General features: G+C 42.6%; 1 protein-coding gene across 3 annotated transcripts in view; it reads left to right on the top strand.

The window, feature by feature from the left end:
• The window catches only part of abcg1 (ATP-binding cassette, sub-family G (WHITE), member 1), a 76,990-nt gene that overhangs the window by 11,670 nt on the left and 45,576 nt on the right, over positions 1–19,744 (top strand). Inside the window, exon 1 of one of the 3 annotated variants that reach the window (XM_063050277.1) lies at positions 2,347–2,415. The exons of the other annotated variants lie outside the window; for them this stretch is intronic. The gene's annotated coding sequence lies outside the window, so the exon portion shown is untranslated. Of the gene's footprint in view, positions 1–2,346; positions 2,416–19,744 lie in introns of those variants that run through there. 3 annotated transcript variants of the gene reach the window in all.

A 19,744-nucleotide genomic window follows, 5' to 3' on the forward strand; every position in this document is an offset into this window, starting at 1 on the left:
ACAAAACCGATAACTGCAGAGTTGATGAAGTCTGCTAGTAGGATCGTGAAAGGATGACGGGAAGAAAATGGAGAGAGTGAGAGAAGGACGATGAGCATGGTAAGATTTGTGCAGTCCAATTTGTTTCCCATCTGTGGAGGGATGAATAAAGTCTTTAACTTTGCTTCCCTCTCTACGTCTTGACCTGAATATTTCATAGGCCCAATGGGCCCATGCTGACCAAGACTCATATCTAAGCCAGATCAATTTGTGTGCATTTACGGTGCTGTGCAAAAGTCTTAGGCACGTATCTATGGGTGCCCAAGACTTTTGTACAGTACTGTATTTGTCAACGTTGAGTGGTGAGCGAGTTTGTAAACCTGGCAGGAGCAAAAGATGTTGGAGGGTGGCGTGGCGTGCCGAGGGATGGGTGTGAAACAGGTTGCAAAGATGGAATGCCAGGGCTGGGGGTTGGCGCAAGTGCAGACACACCCAGGCCTGAGACATCAAGCAAGGTCATTTGATTCTAAACAATTTGTTTATTGATCATTATAGAATGCATCTCAGGTGCTTCCCACTCCCTTCCCCTTTTCCCAACCATGATCGCCCTCTCCCTGCCCCCTTCCCACTCTCAGTCCACAGTAGAGACCCAGATCAGGATCAGGTTTATCATCACTCACATATGTCATGAAATTTGTTTTGTTTTTCTTTATGGCAGTGCAACACATAAAAATACAGTACGCAGCATGGGTGGCTAAGACTTTTGCACTCTTCTGTATCACTCCAAAACTTCCTTAGCTGTGTATGTTCTGACATTTTTGTATTTTGTAAGCTGCAGAGGATTGTAAACTCAGCCAACTCTATCACGGGTACTAGCCTCCCTACCATTGAGGGCATCTTCAAAAAGCAATGCCTCAAAAAGGTGGTATCCATCATTAAGGACACCTGTCACCCAGTACATGGCCTCTTCTCATTACTACCATCAGAGAGAGGTACAGGAGCCTGAAGACACACACTTGATGCTTTAGGAACAGCTTCTTCCCTCACCATCAGATTTCTGAACAGACAATGCTCTCTTTTTGCATTCAGTGGTCACTTTATTAGGTACACCTGTACACCTGCTTGTTAGTGCAAATATCTAATCAGCCAATCATGTGGCAGCAACTCAATGCATGAAAGCATGCAGACGTGGTCAAGAAGTTGAGCTGTTGTGCAGACCAAACATCAGAATGGAGAAGAATTGTGATCTAAGTGACTTTGACAGTGGAATGATGGTGCCAGACAGGGTGGTTTGAGTATCTCAGAATGTGCTGATGATCTGGGATTTTCATGCAGAGTCTCTGGAATTTATAGAAAATGGTGTGAAAAATGAAAAACATCCAGTGAGCAGCACTTCTGTGGGCGAAAACACCTTTACACAGTATTTTGTCAACAATTGTATGTAAAAACTGTGATAAAAATCTGAATTACCAGGATGTTCATAAAGTGGCCACTGAATGTTTATTTCTTGTAATTTATTGTATATTTTTATATAGTGCACTGTACTGCTGCCACAAAAGAACAGATTTCATGACATATGTCAGTGATAATTATTCTGATTCTGAATCTGATTACAGTTTCCAATTTACACCATCTGCAGTTTTTTGTTTTTGTTTTCATAAAGTCATAGAACACTACAGCAAAGAAAGGGGCCCTTTGGCCCATCGAGTCCATACTGAATTATTAATCTGCCTAGTCCCAGTGACCTGCACCTGGACGATTGTCCTCTCTTCGGCCCGCGTAGTTGTACTGACAATGATTTAACTTGGTCATTGTGAGTCATTCAGACAGGGCACAGCCATGCAGAGATCATGGGTGGAGGGCGAAATAGATAGCACTGTTCAGAACTGACTGCTGATGTCTTTGTAGACATTTCCTAACACAGACAAGCATGCTTCCCTGGATATTTGTTCCACAAACACAGCAGTGTACTTTAAAGGGCTGGGGGACTGCATGCAGAGGATTGGCATACGGTCCTTTGTAATAAAAACCGATCTCTTAATTGTGCAGTAATTGTAATCTTTGAGATCACAGTAAGGCAAATGAGTGGGTTGCATTAACGCTGAATGTCACCCCCAACTGTGTGATGGGTGTCAGCCTACAGTTCCGACAGCCATCTGCCACCTCTGAATCTCTGATTCAAGCACCCAAGACCTTTGTCTGTTCATTATCTCTCATTGGTTTTGTGTTGACCTGGGAGGCATTAATGAACAGCTGGCTGCCACGGGTTCCCAGCTGCATTTGGGTACCGGCGGTGCACAGGCAGCAGAAAGCTTGCAGCATTCTACGCTACCGACATCCAACAGGGTCTTGCAATCCTAATGCGATCACTTGCACCGTGCGCCATGGTGGCACAACGGTACACTATCACCAAGTCCAGGCGATAATGCAGCAGTGGTACGCACCAAATCCATCACGTGGATCATCTCGCTGATGGAAGAGTCCTACAGTACTTCGTGTTCTTAATATCCAGTAGGAACTTGAGATCTTAAAGCATAAGATGAACAAATGCACCTTTGATTGTACATGGAGCGTGCTGCCATTTTACCGGAGCCTTATAGACTCATAGAAAACTGCAGCACAGAAACAAGCCCTTTGGCCCATCCAGTCCATGCCTAACCATTTAATCTGTCTGGTCCCATCAACCTAGGCAATTTAAATGGTTCAGCATGAAATAGTTGGGATGAGGGGCCTGGTTCTGTGTTGAGTTTTCTATGGCTCTGTAAGTTATTGAGTCCTTGAAAGAGATTGTGTCTGACATGTTCTCAGTATTAATTTTTTTATTTCGTTATCTGCACAATTTTGTCTTCTTTTGCATGTTGGTTGTCAGTCTTACTTTATGTATCGCCTTTTTGTAGATTCTATTGTATTTCTCTACTTTCCTATCAATGCCCGCAAGAAAATGAATCTCAAGGTTGTCTACAAGGTTGTGAGATATGCATACTTTGATGACAAATTTAATTTGACTTTGATTTGCCGTGAAACCCACACTCCATCTTTTCAGACCCCGTGGATGCCAGTTTCACTGTTTCACTGCTATCTGGGTGGAGATTTCCCCACTGAGCTCCTAGCTGCCTTCACAGAATCACGGAAAAGTTGCAAAGTCCCTCAGCCTGTCGGGTTTGGATTTAGATTCATTTATTTATCACATATACATCAAAACACACAATGAAATGCATCATGTGTGTTAATAATCAGCATAATCTGAAGATGTGCTGGAGGCAGCAAGCAAGCATCGCACATTCCACTGCCTACATAGCTTGCCCACAATATTGGGCAGTTGGAGTCAGCTCTAAGCAAGATTGTCAACTCTCCCCCTTCTTTCATTTTCCATTCCTTATTTCTGTTCCACTCTTACCCCTTCTCCTCACCTGCCTATCACCCCACCCTGGGTCCCCTCCACCTTCCCTTTCTCCCATGGTCCTCTTTCCTCTCCAATCAGATTCCTTCTTTTTCAGACCTTTACCTCTTCCGGCTATCACATCCCAACTTCTTATTTCATCCCCGCTGCCCCATTCACTCACCTTCCCCTTCACTTGGTTTCGGCAATCACTTGCCAGCTTGTAGACCTTCCCCTCCCCCACCTCCCCCCCCCCCCCCAGTCCTGATGAAGGGTCTCGGCCTGAAACGTTGACTGTTTGTTCCTCTCTGTAGACACTGCCTGACCTGCTAAGTTCTTCCAGCATTTTTTGTGTGTTGCCCTGGATTTCCAGCATCTGCAGAACCTATTGTTAATAATCCTACTCGCCCACCTTCTCCCCATAGTTCTGTAAATGTTTTCCTTTGAGATGTGTATGAAGCTCCAATGATTCAGTCTACCTCCACTCACTGCAATCACTACCAGCACTGCAATCCAATTATTAATCACAGTAAATATGAGAAGGTTCTTTCTCTTCCTGTTATTTGGTTCTTTCGTCAAATGCCATCAGTCCTTCTCCTCTAACCTTTTCTCCTTCTCCCAATGTACTCAGAGACTATTTATTTAGATTCATCATAATTTTAAATACCTCCATCAGAACTCATTTTGCCATACTCTTTTTCAAGGAGAAGAGGCACAGCTTCCCTGAAGTATAGGAGATTGCTGGGGTTGGGGGGGGGGGTGGGGTGGCTATACAAAAATGCTCACAATACTCCAATGAGGCCTCACCAGTGCTTTATAAAGCCTCAGCATTACATCCTTGCTTTCAAGTTCTGGGCCTCTTGAAATGAATGCTAGTGTCTCATTTGCTTTACTCATCAAAGACAAAACATTCTAAGTAACCTTTAGGAATTCCTGCACAAGGACTCTGAAGTCCCTTTGAGCCTCAGATTTTTGAATTATCTCTCCATTCAGAAAATAGTCTACCTTTTTAGTTTTTCTACCAGAGTGCATGACAATCCACTTCCTGGCACTATATTCCATCTGCCACTTTGTCCATTCTCCTAATCTAAGTCCTTCTGTATCCTCTCTACTTCCACAAAACTATCTGCCCCCTCCCCCACTTATCTTCATATCATCCACAAACTGCAACAAAACCATCAATTATAATGTAAATGAAGTAATATCAAAACAGACCCCTGTGGAACACCAAGCAGAAACGTCTCCCTTTATTCCTACTCTTTGCTCCTGCCACTCAGCCACTGGTTTATCCATGCTAGAATCTTTAATGTAAGACCATGGGCTCTTCCCTTGTTAAGCAGCCTCATTTGTGGCATCTTGTCAAAGACCTTCTGAAAATCCAAGTACACCGATTCACCTTTGTCTATCCTGTGTGTTATTTCTTCAAGGCTTTCCAACAGATATGGCAGGCAAGATTTTCCCTTCAGAAAACCATGCTGATTACAGCCTATTTTATCATGTGTCCCCAAGTACCCCAAAACCACATCCTTAACAATCAACTTCGACATCTTCCCAACCACTGAGGTCAGACCAACTGGCCTATAATTTCCTTTCTTCTGCTCCTCTCCCTTCTTGAAGAGTGAAGTGATATTTGCAATTTTCTGGTCTCCAGAACCATTCCAGAATCTAGTGCTTCTTGAAAGATCATTACTAATGCCTCCATAATCTCTTCAGCCATCACTTTCAGAACCCCATCTGGCTCAGGTGGCTCTTCAATTTCCTAGGAACCTTCTGCCTAGTAATGGCAACTTCACATACTTCTGACCCCTGACACTTTGGAACTTGCACCATACAGCTAGTGTCTTCCAGAGTGAAGACTGATTGACAATACTTATTCAGTTTGTCCGCCATTACTACCTCTCCAGCATTGTTTTCCAGCGGTCCAGTATCCACTCTCACCTCTCTTTTATACTTTATTTATCAGAAGAAAGTTTTGGAATCTCCATTAATATTATTGACGAGCTTACTTTTTTATTCCATCTTTACCTTAATGACTTCTTTAGTTGCCTTCTGTTGGTTTTTAAAAGCTTCTCAATCTTCTAACTTCACCCTAAATTTTTGCTCTATTATATGACCACTCTTTGGCTTTTATGTTGGCTTTGACTTTCTCTTGTTAGCCATGGTTGTGTCATCTTGCTTTTCGAATACTTCTTCCTCTTTGGAATTTATATATTCTGTGCCTTCTGAATTGCTTCCAGAAATTTCAGTCGTTGCTGCTCTGCCATCACCCCTGCCAGTGTTCTTTTCCAATCAATATTGGCCAACTCCTCCCCATGCTTCTGTAATTCCCTTTACTCCACTGTAATACTGATACATCTGACTAGCTTCTCCTTCTCAAATTTCTCATATTCTGATCACTTGTTCCCCTAAGGGTTCTTTTACCTTAAGGTCTCTAATCAATTCTGGTTCATTGCACAACACCCAATCCAGAATTACTGATCCTCTGGGGGGCTCAACAACAAGCTGCTCTAAAAAGCCATCTTGTAGGCATTCTAGAAATTCCTCTCCTGTCATCCAGCACCAACCTGATTTTCCCAATCTACTAGCATATTTAATCCCCTGTGATGATTATAACATCGCCCTTTTGGCATACATTTTCTATCTCCCTTTGTAATGTGTAGACCACATGCTTACTACTGTTTAGGGGACTGTATATCACTCCCATCAAGGTCTTTTTACCCTTGCTGTTCCTTATCTCTACCCACAACGATTCAACACCTTCTAACCCTATGTCACCTCTTTCTAATGGTTTAGTTACATTTTTTACCAACAGTACAACATCGCCCCCCCCCCATTACCTTCCTGCCTGTCCTTTTGATACAATATGTATCCTTGGACATTAAGCTCCCAGCTATAATCTTCTTTCAGTCATGATTTGGTGATGCTTACAACATCATATATGCCAATCTGTAACTGTGCTACAAGTTCATCTATCTTATTCTGTATGCTGTGCGCATTCAAATATAACAAACTTTTGAGTACTGTGTTCACCCTTTTCAATTTTCTCCGCCTTTTATGATGCAACTCATCCCGTTGACTGCAATGTTTACCAGTCATCAGCCTGTCCTTGCTTGGACCCTCACTACACATTGCCTTTGTTTGTAAACCAACTACCTCATCTTCAGCCCTATCACTCTGCTTTCCGTCCCTCTGCCAATAAGATTAACCCTACCCGAACAACTTCAGCCAGTTGGCTTGCCAGAATATTTATGGATCATTGGATGCCATGTTGAGACTTTATAAAACACTGGTGAGGCCTCACTTGGAGTATTGTGAGCAGTTTTGGGCCCTTTATCTTAAAAAGGATGTGCTGAAACTGGAGAGGGTCCTCCAGCATATGTCGTAAAATTTGTTACCTTTATGCCAGCAGTACAATGAAATACATGATAAATAAATAGAGGAAAAAAACTGAGTTACAGTAAGAAAAAAACAAGAGAGAATCTTCAGATGCTGGAAATCCAAGCAATACACACTAAATGCTGGAGGAACTCAGCAGGCCAGGCAGAATCTATGGAAAAGAGGACAGTCAATGTTGGCCCAAGACAGTAACTGTACTCTTCTATAGATGCTGCCAGCCCTGTACATCCAGCGTTTTGTGTATATTAAGTATATAAATGTTTATTAAATAGTTAAATTAAAATAAGTAGCGCAAAATAACAAATAAAAAAGTAGTGAGGTAGTGTTCATGGGTTCAATGTTCATTCAGAAATCGGATGGCAGAGGGGAAGAAGCTGTCCCTGAATATCCGAATGTGTGCCTTCAGGCTCCTTTAGCTCCTTCCCAACAGTTTATAGGGATCGCTCCATACACGACTCCCTTGTCCATTCGTCCCCCCCATCCCTCCCCACTGATCTCCCTCCTGGCACTTATCCGTGTAAGCGGAACAAGTGCTACACATGCCCTTACACTTCCTCCCTTACCACCATTCAGGGCCCCAGACAGTCCTTCCAGGTGAGGCGACACTTCACCTGTGAGTCGGCTGGGGTGATATACTGCGTCCGGTGCTTTTATATATTGGCGAGACCCGACGCAGATTGGGAGACCGCTTTGCTGAACACCTACGCTCTGTCCGCCAGAGAAGGCAGGATCTCCCAGTGGCCACACATTTTAATTCCACATCCCATTCCCATTCTGACATGTCTATCCACGGCCTCCTCTACTGTAAAGATGAAGCCACATTCAGGTTGGAGGAACAACACCTTATATTCCGTCTGGGTGGCCTCCAACCTGATGGGATGAACATTGGCTTCTCTAACTTCCGCTAATGCCCCACTTCCCCCTCGTACCCCATCTGTTACTTATTTTTATACACACATTCTTTCTCCCACTCTCCTTTTTCTCCCTCTGTCCCTCTGAATATACCCCTTACCCATCCTCTGGGTTCCCCCCCCACCTTGCCTTTCTTCCCGGACCTCCTGTCCCATGATCCTCTCATATCCCTTTTGCCTATCACCTGTCCAGCTCTCGGCTCCATCCCTCCCCCTCCTGTCTTCTCCTATCATTTTGGATCTCCCCCTCTCCCTCCAACTTTCAAATCTCTTACTCACTCTTCCTTCAGTTAGTCCTGACGAAGGGTCTCGGCCTGAAACGTCGACTGTACCTCTTCCTACAGATGCTGCCTGGCCTGCTGCGTTCACCAGCAACTTTGATATGCGTTGCTTGAATTTCCAGCATCTGCAGAATTCCTGTTGTTTGAGTTTATTCTTCATTCTGTTATTGCTTTACCTCGTTCTACCTCAATGCATTGTGTAATAGCTTGATGTGCTGAACAATATGCAAGACAAGCTTCACACTGTCCCTCGGTGACAACAATAAACCAATTCCAACTCTAAAAGCCAGAAGCGGCGGTTGCAGATTTAGAGGTGAGAAATTTAAAAAGGATATCAGAGGCAGCTTCTTCATGCAAAAAGTAGTGTGCATTCAGAACGAGCTGCCAGAAATACTGGATGAGGTGGGCACATGAGCAATATTTAAAAGATACATGGACAGGAGAGGCTTAGAGGGCTGTGGGCCAAAGGTGGGACTTGGTTGCTGGACAACAGCGTTGACGTAGACGAATGGGGCCGAACACCCTGTTTCCACGTTATAGAGTCGTTGAACATGACAGCACAGAAACAGGCCTTTCAGCCCATCTTGTATATTTAATATTTCAGTAATATTTGAGTATTCTTGTGTGTGTGTGTGTATATATATATATATATATATATATATATATATATAAAAAAACAAATTGTGTACGTCATCACATGATATGTGTTTTCTTAAAGTAAACACGAAGATTAGCTCACATTTTGGACTCCAATATCTTCCTTTGAATTAGTTTAATGTTCTTAAGTTACAAAACAGAACACATCTAGTCCATGCCAAGCTATTATTCTGCCTACTTCTATCAACCTGCACCTGGACCATAGCCCTCCATAACCCTCCCATCCATGTACTTATCCAAATTTCTCTTAAATGTTGAAATCAAATCTGTACCCGCACTTCTGCTGGCAGTTTGTTCCACATTCTCACTACCCTCTGAGAGGAGAAATTCCCTCTTCTTCCCTTCCCTCTTCTTCATTTTTACACTGTGACACCCCTCTTACCTCTTCTTCTCACCTACCTATCACCTTATCACTTTCCCCAGTAGCCCTTCTCTTTCCATCTCTCCCATGATTCCTTCTCCTTTTCTATCAGATTCCCACTTCTCCAGCCCTTTGCCTTTTTCACTTATCACCTCCCAGCTTCTTACCTCATTCCCCCTACCCCACCCGCCTGGCTTCACCACGGGTTCCCAACCTGGTCCATGGACCCCTCGGTTAATAGTAGGGGTTCCTGGAATAGAAAATGTTGAGAACCCCTGACCTATTTGTTCTACTCCCCCTCCCCTCACCACCTTTATCCAGCATCTTGCCCCTTCCTTTCCCGTATTGATGAAGGATCTCAGCCTGAAACATCGACTGTTCATTCATTTCCATAGATGCTGCCTGACCTGGTGAATTCCTCCTGCATTTTGTGTGTGTAGCTCTGGATTTCCAGCACCTGCAGAGCCTCTTGTGTTTAAAAATGTGACCGTCAACATTTCATAAAGCTTACTGTTACATTCCTTCTCTGTAAATCATAGAATCAGCTAAGCCTTTCCCAATGTGCCTTGTCTTCTGATAGTTCTCGGCATATGTCCCAGATCTCTCTGTATGCCTGTTAGAGCCGTGTCCCCTAATTTACATTGCTAATCCTCACTCTTTCTTGCAGAGAGTAACACTTCACACTCCTCTGTTAAATTTCATCTGTCATATGTCTACCCATAATTTAAACCGTATTTCTATCTTTGCATTTCACAAACTTTAAAGTTTGGATTCATCACTGAAATCCTCAAATCCATTTTCATTGCTTTAAAATAATTTTTACCCTTGTCACCAATGAGGTTAAAATATTCTCACCTTTGTGACTTTCAAAACCTTTTCTAAATTTTCTTTCTCGACAAGGGACAAAGCAGTCCATACTCTCTCCTCATCAGATCACTCTTTCATCTGTCATGGGGCAGTTTTTGTTATTTATACACCCCCCCCTCCCATTTTGAAACCCACTTTCATCGCAGACTTGGCAAGTCTGTTGCATGACAGGCTAATCAATCAAAGTCAAGTTTATTGTCATAAACACAAGAGATTCTACAGGTGCTGGAAATCCAGAGCAACCCACACAAAATGCTGGAGGAACTCAGCAGGTCACACAGTTTCTATCGAAGTGAATAAACAGTTGATGTTTCAGTTGCCTAGCACCATCCTGGCTGATTTGACTTGAAGCAAACAATGCATTTCACTGTATGTTTCGCTATTTCGATGTACATGTGTCAAATAAAGCTAATATACTTAGTGGGGAAGTTACACCAGGGAAGAGCAGACACAGTTAGAGGGTACAGGATATGGAATATTAGAAAGTTTTTGACAAGAACAGACCATTTGGCCCAACAAAACTTGCCAAATTCCTATTCACATAGTGTGTTGAAATAACTATTGGGTTTTGATTTGAAAGTCTCTAAGGTACTACTCTCAACTATGCAAATAGCTAGCTTATTCCACGCATCCACAACTTGCTGCATAAAGAAGTTTCCTGATGTTGGAAACATTTAATCAGTCTCCCCTAATGGCCTCATGTCCTTGTTGATATGCATTCTTGAAAGCGGCGTGCTTTCAAGATGAGACATCGAGTACAAGAGCTGGAACATCATGTTACAATATACTAAATTATTGTTAGGCTATACTTGAAGCATTGTGTGTGGTTCTAGTCACTAGACTACGGGAAATATGTGATTAAACCAGTGAGGGTGTAGAAAAGATTATCAAGGATGCCAGGTGGATTGGATGTCTTGAGTTACAAACAGAGATCAGATAGGCTGGGCATAAACACAAGAGGTTCCACTAAGTTCAAAGTAAATTTACAATCAAAGTACATATGTCACCATATACAACCCTGAGATTCATTTTCTTGCAGGCATACTCAGTAAATCCATAATAGAATAGTAACCATAATAGAATCAATGAGAGACCACACCAGCTTAGGAGTTCAACCAGTGTGCAAAAGACAACAAACTATTCAAATACAAAAGGAAAGAAATAATAATATTAAATTAATGAGCAATAAGTATTGAGAATATAGATGATGAGTCCTTGAAAGTGAGTCCACTGGTTCTGGATGTAGATGCTCTCAATAGTGGGAGGGTTTTACCTGCCGTGGACTGGGCCATATCCACTGCTTTTTGTAGGATTTTCCATTCAAAGACATTGGTATTTCAATACCAGGTGATCATGCGGTCAGTCAGTATATTCTCCACCACCTATCTATAGAAGTTTGTCAAAGTTTCTAGATGTCATGAATCTTTCCAAACTCCTGAGGAAGTAGAGGCACTGCTGTGCTTCCATCATAATTGCACTTACATACTGGGCCCAGAGGACAGGTCGTCTGAAATGATAACACTGACGACTTTAAAGTTGCTGACCCTCTCCACCTCCGATGAAGACTTGCTGATGGACCTCTGGTTTCCTCCTTTTGAAGTCAATAAACAGCTCCTTGGTCGTGCTGACAATGAGTAAGATTATTGTTGTTGCGGGACCACTCAGCCATGTTTTCAATCTCCCTCTGCATGATGGAAATCCAGAGCAACACATACAAAATGCTGGAAGAACTCAGCAGGTCAGGCAGCATCTAGGGAGGGGAATAAGCAGTTGACATTTTGGGCTGTGAAGCTTCATCGGAACTGGAAAAGAAAGGGGAAGAAGCCAGAATAAGAAGATGGGGACAGTGGAAGGAGTACGAGCTGACAGTTTATTGTTATCTGCACAAGTACATGTATGCACAGGTGCAATGAAAACCTTACTTGCAGCAGCATCACAAGAATATAGTGTCATATAAACAACAAACTAAATAAATGAATCTTTTTTTTACAGGAGAACACAATTAGAACCAGAGCCCAGTTTGCGGCAAGATGGTCATAATGTTGCTGAAGTGTAATGATTAGGATTTTGCTAGTTACATTAAGAACTGAATGTTTAAAGGGAAGTTGCACTTCTTGAATCTGTTTGTGTGGGACTTCAGGCTTCCTTACCTTCTGCCCAGTGGTAGCTGTGAGAAGATGGCATGGCCCGGGTTGATAAGGGTTTTTGATTGATGTTGCCTTCTTGAGGCAGCACGTCCTGAGTTACTACAGATGACAAGGATGGAATTGTCTTGATGGAATGAGGTTACTACAAATTCAAAATTTGCAGAATTATGTAGAATTACTGTTCAGAGAGCAGCTATCATACTCAACCATTTGTAATAGACTTGTAAGAGTTTACTGTCCACATGTGTGACAGTCTCCAGACTTCACTCAACTTCACTGAACTGTTCCCACACCTATGGACTCAACCTCAAGGACTCTTAATTTCATGTATTCAGTATTTATTGATAATTTTTTTCCTCTTTTTGTATTTGCACAGTTTGTTTTATTGTTTGCATATTGGCTGCACTCTGTCCTGTTGTGTGGAGACTTTCATTGATTCTACTGTGTTTCTTGTATTTACTGTGAATGCCTGCAAGAAAACAAATCTCAGGGTTGTATATGGTGACATAGTTGTACTTTGATTATAAATTTACTTTGAATTTCGAATTTTGAACAACCTTGCTCTGCTCCAGGTGAATTGAAGGTTTTCTGTCCCAGCCTGTATAATTATTTATGAGATTCATCTTGCAGTCTGCTTCATTCATTTTAATATTTCATTCCATAATCTAACAACTATCCCCCCCCCAATTTGTTTTAACATCTTACCATGTCTTAACTTTCCACCCATGGCAAAATGGATCAAGAATTGTTGGCACGTCTAGACTCTCCATCCATGGCAACATTATTTGAGATTTGTACATTTACCTTTAAACATGGAAGGTATTTTTTGTCTGTGTGTTCATGTCAGAAACCTATTGGCGAGCAGACTGATGTAATGGGGCTGCTTCTCAAATTATGTAACAGCTCTGACGGCTTGCATTGTAAGGAGAAATTCAGTCAACTGGGACTGTTCTTTCTGAAGCGAAGGAGGTTGAGTGGTGATCTTATAGAGGCATATAAAATTATGATTGGCATATATAGCAGTGGGTTCCCATACCACGAGGTTCAGGAACAATTATTACCCTTTAACCATCAGGTTCCTGAACCATCGTCAACAATTTCACTCCCCTCAACACTTAACAGATTCCACAACCTATGGCAATATACACAGAATGCTGGAGGAACTCAGCAGGCCGGGCAGCATCTAGGAAAAGAGTACAGTCAATGTTTCGGGCCAAAGCTCTTTGGCAGGAGTCCACAACCTGTGGACTCACTTCCAAGGACTCTACAACTCATGTTCTCAATATTATCTATCTATCATGTTTTTATTGTATTTGCACAGTTCATCTTCTGTCGCACATCAGTTAGTTGTCAGTCTTTGTTCGCGTGTAGTTTTTTAAATTTTACCTGTCTTTGCATGCAAAACTATTTTCAAACCTGATTCTTGAGGAGCCTGGCTCTAATTTTTCCCTTGCCCTCTCTGCTTCTTGAACAGAGGGCATCCCAGGCAAAGTTCGGCAGGATCAGTAACCTAATAGAGAAATAGGTGAAAGTTTAAGTAACCATCTGTTCTACTTGGCATCAAAAATAAGTCGAGAGACAGCCAGTTAAATCTGATTAATTACATTGAAGAGTCTATTGAGGCCATGTGTTAATTTATACACAACATGCTTACAGACAGACCTGGGTGGAAAATAAGCCAGAGATCTGGTTGTGCAGTAGGCTTGTAGAGTTAACGTATAAAACTTTGAAATTTTGAGGTAGTTAACAGCATGAAATAAACAGCACGGTAGCGTTTAGTAGTTAGCATAAACAGAGACTTTGTCCAGGGTAGGAATAGTTAATATAAGGTGGAAAGTATCAGGCTGAGTTAAGTTTTTTACACAAGAGTGGTAGGTGTGTGGAACATCCTCCAACAGGCGATGGTAGAGGCAGATACTTTAGGGACATTTAAGAAACTCTGAGATAGGCATATGGACCTTAACCATCAGGCTCTTGAACCAATTGAGATAACTTCACTTGCTCGTCATTGAAATGTTTCCACAACCTATTGACTCACTTTCAATGACTCCTCATCTCATGTTCTCAATATTTATTGCTTATTTATTCACTTATTATTACTTATTTCTTTTTTGTATTTGAACAGTTTGTTGTCTTTTGCACACTGACTGAACACCCAAGTTGGTGTGATGTTTCTTCGATTCTGTTATGGTTATTATTCTATAGATTTATTGAGTATGCCCACAAGGAAATGAATCTTAGGGTTGTATATGGTGAAATATATGTACTTTGAACTATGAATGATAGAAATATGGAGGAGGGAACAGTTAGATTGATCTTAGAGTAGGTTATAAGGTTGACACAACATTGTGGACCAAAGGGCCTGTCCTGAGTGTAATGTTCTATGATAATATACAACACCAATGATTGCAATTTGGGTTTAATTCCTGCTACTGTCTATAAGGAGTTTGTACCTTCTCCCGATGACCTCATGGGTTTCCTCCAAGTGCTCTAGTTTCCTCCCGCATTCCAAAGATGTACGGGTTAGAGTTAGTAAATGGTACACTTGTTGTTATGTTGATGTCAGAAGCATGGTGACTCTTGCAGGCAGCCCCCAGCACATCCTCAGACTGTACTGTTCATGACATAAAACAATGCATTTCACTGTATGTTTTGATGTACATGTGACAGATCATGCTACTTTTAAAAGGGGACATGATATTCTTGTACCATCACCCTTCCTTTTAATTGTCTTCCCTGGCATCCCATTTGTTTCCTCCTTCCTTCTTAATTTTCTTCTTGAGCACCGAGGAGGCCACACTTGGAGTTCTCTGTACAGTTTTGGTTGCATGAAAGACACCATTAAGCTGAAAACAGAGCAAAGATTTCCTCCGTTCTGAAGAAGGGTCTTGACCCAAAGCACTGACTGTTTATTCATTTCCTTCATGCTGCCTGACCTGCTGAGTTCCTCCAGCATTTTGTGTGTGTTGCTTTGGATTTCCAGCATTTGCAGACTTTCTCGTGTCAAAGATTTGAAAGTTTCTTTCTAGGATGTGAGGGCCTGAATCAAAAGGAGGGAGAAGTTGGATATGCTGAGACTTTATCCTTGGACTGAGGAGACTGAGGGGTGATCTTTAAAAAGGGTGTAAAGTCATGAGGGGCAGATATAGGGTGGATGCACATAGATGATCCAAGACTTCATCAGTAGTTGCAGCGTGATCACTCAAGTCGAGTATGAAGTTCTCCCATGGGATTGTCTTGGTGGGTCTGAAGGTTGCTGTGGAGATCTACATATTTTGGTCACTTGCAGCTTCCATATCTCTCAATTATGCCCCCTTCCACTTGCTGATTACCATGGGACTTAATCTTGGATGCTGGGGGTGAATTGATAACGCTTGTGCATGACATTGTTTATGCGTGGATGCTGAAACAAAGGCAGTCACCAGACTGTCCTTGACAGATCGGGCTCAGGGTCCAGTGACATGGAATGCAAAGCAACTGAGGACCCTTCACTGCTTCATCCTTCCTCCACCTTCACTGATGTTGTGATGCGTCATCATCCTCTGCCAGCTCCACCGTTGAGGTCCTGGTTGGATCGCCCTTGTGTCTGGAACCTCTCCCTTGACCTTACCACCCTGGGTGACCCTACTGGGAACTAAGCATCAGGTGGCATCACCCTAGGGATCTCAGGAACTTACTGTGGCAAGATGATGATCCTTGGAGAAGAACAGCTTCCTCATTCACCTCAGAATCCACAAGACTAGAGTGGAAGCAAATCATCCTCAATAAAGCATTGCTGAGGCCAAATTTGGAGTGAAGTGTGAGTTCTGGTCACCTTCCTGCAGGAAAGATATCAATAAGATTAAAAGAGTACAGAGAAGAATTTATAAAGATGTTGCCGTGACTTGAGGATCTGAGTTATAGAGAAAGGTTGAATAGATTAGGATTTTATTCTCTAGAATGTAGAAGATTGAGGGAGGATTTGATAGAGGTATACAAAAGTGTGTGGACCATGGCAGTCAAAGCTCAAACTGGGCATGGCACCTGATTATGATGGTACAAAATTATGAGGGGTTTAGATAGGGTAAATGCAAATTGGCTTTTTCTGCTGATGTTGGATGAGACTAGAACTAGCGGTCATGAGTTAGGTGTGAGAGGTGAAATGTTTAAGGGGAACATGAGAGGAAACTTCTTCAGTCAGAGGACTGTGAGAGGGTGGAATGAGCTGCCAGTGGAATTGGTGGATGTGGGCTTGATTTCAACATTTAGGAGAAATTTGGATAAGTACGTGGATGGGGGTGGTATGGGGCTATAGCCCAGATGTAGGTCGATGGGATTAGGCAGAATAATAGCTTGGCATGAAATAGATGGGCCAAAGGGCTGTAGTATTCTGTGACTCTATAATCTGGAATGATAAAGCAAGTTAACTTACTTTTAACTTGCTCTAAACTCAGTCTAACCCTTCCCTCCCACATAATCCTCTGTTTTTCTATCATCCATGTGCCCATCGAAGAGTCAACCCTGGCTGTACATTCCATGCACCCACTACACAAGTGGTGTCACAGGTAGATTGGGTCATAAAGAACGCTTTTGGCACATTAGCCTTCATAAATCAAGCTTTTGAGTAGGGCAGATGAGATGTTATGTTGAAGTTGTATAAGACATTGGTGAGGTCTAATTTGGAGTGTTGTATGTAGTTTTGGTCACCTACCTATAGGAAAGATGTAAATAAGGTTGAAAGAGTACTGAAAAATTTACAAGGATGTTGCAGGGTTTGGAGCACCTGAGTTGTCGGGAAAGAGTGAATATGTTACGATGTTATTCCTTGGAATGTAGAAGATTGAGAGGAGATTTGGTAGAGGTATACTAAATTATGAGGGGTATAGTTAGGGTAAGTACAAGCAAGCTTTTTCCACTGAGGTTGGATGAGACTAGAACTAGAGGTCATGAGTTAAGGGTGAAAAGTGAAATGTTTAATAGGAACTTGACGGGAACTTCCTCACTCAGAGGGTCACGAGAGTGTGGAGTGTATTGCCAGTGTAAGTGGTGCATCAGCCAGCCGGCGGTGTAGTGACATCTGCACTGAACTTCAGGAAGTGGTCCCGGATCATGTCTGGCTGGCTCTTTGCACACTTTCCCACCCTTGCTGGTTTGAGCATTGAGCTAGCAACACTGCCTCGTTAAAAAAAAACAGACAAAATTCTGAGGAAATGGCACGGTTGCTGCCCGATGCACCACGAGATATGGAAAGGAACAACCAGTGGTGCAGGCAAGCTCGCTTTCAAAACTTAAGCGAAGTTTGGATGGGTAGGGGTATGGACGGCTACGATCCCCGTGCAGGTCGAAGGGACTAGGCAGCTTAAGTGGTTTCAGCATGGGCTAGAAGTGCACATGCGCCGGTCATACATGCAGCCTGTTACAGCCGTTCCGTCGAGTATTCTTACTTTTTTCTTCTTACTTTTTTAACTTACGTTATTTGTTGTATTTTTTTTCACGGTAACACATTGAAACTGTACCCTCTCTAACATGCTGGTGGAGAGAGTTTTACTTGGGTTTTTAGCACTGGAAATGGTTACATTCCAACGTGTCTCATTAGCGGGGCAGAAGCATGGTCGCATTGTTTATTCCAGGGACCAGCTGACTGAGTTCATGCCGGCCGGTTTAGCGAGCAGGGCGGCGGACACCCCGGCTGAAATCTGGAGGAAAACACACAGAGGATGCAGAGGGGGATCACAAAGGCGAGGAAAGAGGACCGGGTCGAGACAACAGAGACTTATGGAGAAGAGGAGTTCGGTGGGTAATAAAATGGACGAGTTCACGGCACTAGCCAGGAGTCAGAGAACATTTTGGGAGTGCGGTGTTATGTGTTTTACTGGAACAGGGCTGCACGAGGACATACCCAATCAAAACTTTTCCATGGATGGCTTCCAGACCATTCGGGCTGACCGGAAGTGCACTGAAAGCGGTAAGCGTAAAGGAGTTGGGTGCTTACTGTTCTGACTGGTGCAATCTGGGTCATATTACGATCGAGGAACGTGTTTGTAGACCAGATATTGAACTTTTTGCTGTTGGACTCCGACCATATTCCACCGAGATACAACACTGGGCGTCACGGGAGGTTGTTACTGCCTGTGGCAATCGGACTTTGCAGCTCCTCCCGTGGAGGGTCAGACACCCTGAGCCAATAGGCTGGTCCTGGACTTATTTCCATCTGGCATAGTTTGCATTTTGTTGTTTGATTGTTTGTGGTTTGTGTTGCTATATTTATGACCTATTCTTGGTTGGTGCGGCTGTAGCAAACAATATCGGGATCGGGATCAATAAAGTATATCTATCTATCTAAATAGACCAAAGGGCCAGTTTCTGTGCTGGACTTTTCCATGACTCTTATTCTAGGTGTACCTATTGATTAGCTAATAAATTATATCAAAAGATAGTGGGCACCATGGTCGTGTAGCAGATAGCGCAACGATATTACAGCTGAAGGCGTCAAAGTTCAGATTTCAATTCCAACGTCACCTGCAAGGGCGTTGTACGTTCCCCCCACTCCACTTTCTTCCCACAGTCCACAGACATACCGGTTAGTAGATTAACTGGTCATTGTAAATTGTCCTGAGATTAGGCTAGTGTCGAACAGGTGGGATGCTGGGCCAAGCAGCTCGTTGGGCTGGAGGGGTCTATTCCACACTGTATCTCTAAATAAAAATAAATCTTATCAATAGATTAACCAATAGCCATTAGTTGAAAACTGGGAGTTTATTAAACTGCTAATCATAGTAACTGTGAGTCAGCAAACCATCCCTTAAGTATGAACTAAGAAGCAGTTAGCGCACGGAGTACGCTGTACATAAACAGGTCAGTGACCAACAGTGGCTTCCATCTGCCTGAGTAAAGCCAAGAGATTAAGGAATGATGAGGTTTAAGTGGATTTTGTACATAATCCACAGCCCAGTGTCAGCATAGCCAGTCTGTGTGTTGATCCAGCTCGCTGGCTGCCCCAAGAATTTGGTGAAGAGTTCCATGAGAACTGATAAAATTATTCTAAATTACAAAAGTAAATGGTGCAATTAAAATGGTATGATGAGGTTGTGCTTTTGATAATGGGTGCTGTCACAAAAATAACGAGTTTCACAACGTGCATCTGAGATAACAAATGGATTATGGTTTCTGATGCTGACCTTGGAGAGAGGGTGATTCATTCCTCTCCCTCCTTCTCCCTCCTCCCTCCTCCCTCCTGCCATCTGGCAAAAGGCACCAAAGTATTTGGCCTCTCACAACCAGACTATGTAACAGTTTCTTCCCCCAAGCCATCAGTCTCCTCAGTACCCAGAACCTGGACTGACACCAACCTACTGCCCTCTACTGTGCCTATTGTCTTGTTTATTATGTATTGTAATGCCTGCACTGTTTTGTGCACTTTATGCAGTCCTGGGTAGGTCTGTAGTCTAGTGTAGTTTTCAGTTGTTTTACGTAGTTCAGTGTAGTTTTTGTATTGATCATGTAGCACCATGGTCCTGAAAAAATTTGTCTCATTTTTACTGTGTACTGTACCAGCAGTTATGGTCGAAATGACAGAAGTGACTTGACTTAATTTTTACCTGCGTGGCCAGGAAAATCTGAGTTTCATTCCCTGAAATTTAAAGTCATGGTGAGATACCGAAAAATGTTTAAATAAAAAGGAAAAAAAATAATAAAATACAAGAATAATCTAATAAAAATTTGATAAATGCCTAATCTAACAATGGAATATTGGCTTTACATCTGGAGGACTGGAGCAGAAGGAAATG

The sequence above is a fragment of the Mobula hypostoma genome, chromosome 6, assembly GCF_963921235.1.
Source record: "Mobula hypostoma chromosome 6, sMobHyp1.1, whole genome shotgun sequence".
Taxonomy (NCBI): Eukaryota; Metazoa; Chordata; class Chondrichthyes; order Myliobatiformes; family Myliobatidae; genus Mobula; species Mobula hypostoma.